The sequence below is a fragment of the Hylobates moloch genome, unplaced genomic scaffold (genome assembly GCF_009828535.3).
Source record: "Hylobates moloch isolate HMO894 unplaced genomic scaffold, HMol_V3 SCAFFOLD_3, whole genome shotgun sequence".
Lineage (NCBI taxonomy): Eukaryota > Metazoa > Chordata > Mammalia > Primates > Hylobatidae > Hylobates > Hylobates moloch.
This window is the reverse complement of record NW_026652278.1, coordinates 146,220,965-146,223,633: the sequence shown is the minus strand read 5'-3', so window position 1 is coordinate 146,223,633 and position 2,669 is coordinate 146,220,965.

Sequence of the window (2,669 nt, the reverse complement as noted above, 5' to 3'; positions counted from 1 at the left end):
TCTCCAGCACCAGTTGTTTCCTGACTTTTTAATGATCACCATTCTAACTGGTGTGAGATGGTATCTCACTGTGGTTTTGATTTGCATTTCTCTGATGGCCAGTGATGATGAGCATTTTTTCCTGTGTTTTTTGGCTGCATAAATGTCTTCTTTTGAGAAGTGTCTGTTCATATCCTTCGCCCACTTTTTGATTGGGTTGTTTGTTTTTTTCTTGTAAATCTGTTGTGTGCTTCGGGTATTGGGCTACCACTACTAAAACAAGATTTGAAAAGCATAGTTCCAAAATTGTGTGGGGAAACAACAAAAGTAGAATAACATTTAAGGACTGGAATTCTGAATGAGGTAGACTTTACCAATGCCAATTAAATGTAAATAACCAATGTGATTTGTGCCACCTTAGTGGCAAACTGTCCAGTGATCATTATTACCTATAGGGTGATTGTTTTGTACTAGGCACCATGTTAGACGTTAACTCAGACCAGTAGGTGTTTTCTATATATTTTGTTCCTGTGCTCCTTAGCTTTTAACAGACATCCCATACAGGTTCTTAAGAAACTCATTCTGAAAAATGGACATAATAGTGTCTACCTCAAAGAGTTTTTATGACAATTAGTCAATTCATGTAAAATAATTGAAATGTCACCAGGCATACATTTTGTGCAATATATTATCTTCTGTTATTGTAACTACCATTATTAAAACAAATCAAAAATTGTATTTTTAATAAGTAGACCTAAAATTTGAATCCTGGGCAACATAGGATTTCTATTTTAATTGCTGATTTCTAGAACAAAATAACTTGTGTGGAAGTCATCAGAAAGCTACTATTGCATAAAGACTTAAGGGATCAAGATTAAGAGAGAAAGGAAGTTTAAGGGTGAGCTCAGTATTCAGCACCATATTTCTCCTTGAGGTTTTTGCCATTTCCAAAGCATGACTGTAAAACTAAATAGAAACTGGTAGATGAGAAGAACCGGGGAAGAAGTTTCAAGAGTCTTATGGGATTGACTGATGGGAAATTGACACAGGGTTGCCAGATAAAATACCAGATGCCTGTTAGCTTTGAATTTCAGAAAAAAAAAAAAAAAAAAAAAAAAACACTTTTCAGGATAAAAACTATGTCCCAATAAATATTTAAAATTCAAAGTTCAAAATTAATTGAGCTTTCTTTTTGTATTGTTTGGGCTTTTGTTCACTCTTGTTTGTTTCTGTGAAATCTGGCAATTCCAGTACAATAGTCTCTGGTAAACAACCAAAGTTTTCAGCTGAGAGACCAGAATATTTATACTCTAAAAGTAGTAATGGAGCAAAAATATGGCAGATCTCATAAAGAGCTTCAAATCAATTCAGTTCCTAGATGAATTAAAATAATAGATACCTGCCTTCTAGATGGAAAAATAAATTCTTGCTGGAGGAAGATAACATCTTCCAGAGCATCAAATTATCTCTACAATTATTTCAGGATTTAATTAAAAATTATCAGCATTATCAGGAGACTAGATAACTTGACCAAAGACAAATACAAAAAGAGAAATGAAAGAAAAAGTAGAAACATACCATAGGAGATTATCAGAGACACACTCTTCAAAGCAAATGTGATTTATACCTTTAATAAATTAGAAGAAAGATGGAAAGTTTCAGAGGTGAACTGGTAACTTTAAAAGAAATCCAATTAAATTCTAAAAATGAAGTTATTATAACTGAAATTAACTCAATAAAGAGCATTAATAACAAATTAGATATAAAGAGAAAAGTAATAAATGAGAATATAAGCGATTATAAAAATGGACAGACAGAAGAATAGATAGCTATAAGGATGGGAAATTCAGAAAAGAGTGTAAGAAACCAAGAGAACATAAGAAAAAAGGATCTAACTTGTAATTGGAGTTCCAGAAAGACAGGAAAGAGAGAATGGCATGACACCAACATTTTAAGAGCTAATAACGAAAAATGTTTTAAAACTGATAAAAGATATCAAACCGCAAATTCAGGAAAAGCTACAAACACCAAGCAGGAAAAACACAAGGAAAAACATATACCTTGGCACAACATGGTAAAATCTCTTATGAACTTGGAGGCAAACATAGTAAACAAGCATTAGGAGACAATCGATTATTATATAAGAGAGACAATGTATTATATGACCAAATGTGTTTATTTTAGGAAAATAATTTTGATATAATATTCACAAGTCAATAATGACCCCTGTAAGGAATAAAGGGGAGAAAATCATAGTCACTTCAATCGATGCATAGGCAGTTGACATAATTCAATACCCATGAATAATGTTTTTAAAAATCTTATCAAAGTATAAATAAATAGGCTTTCTTAATCTCATAAATAACATCAACCAAAACCCAATGTCAAACATCATAGTTATTTTGTAATAGTGTAAACTTTCCCATAAGAAAGAGAATGAGCAAGGATACCTACTATAACTGCTTTTTTTTAACATTGTGTATGAGGTCCTAGCCAGTATAATAGAGCAAGGACAAATATGAAAGATATAAGAATTGGGAAAGAAGAATTAAAGCTGTCATTATTTGTACATAACACAACCGTACACACAATAATTCCAAATACACCCACACACAAACTATTATAATTATTAAAGTGAATTTACCAAAGTTGCTAGACATGAAGTTAATATAGAAAAACATATCGTGTCA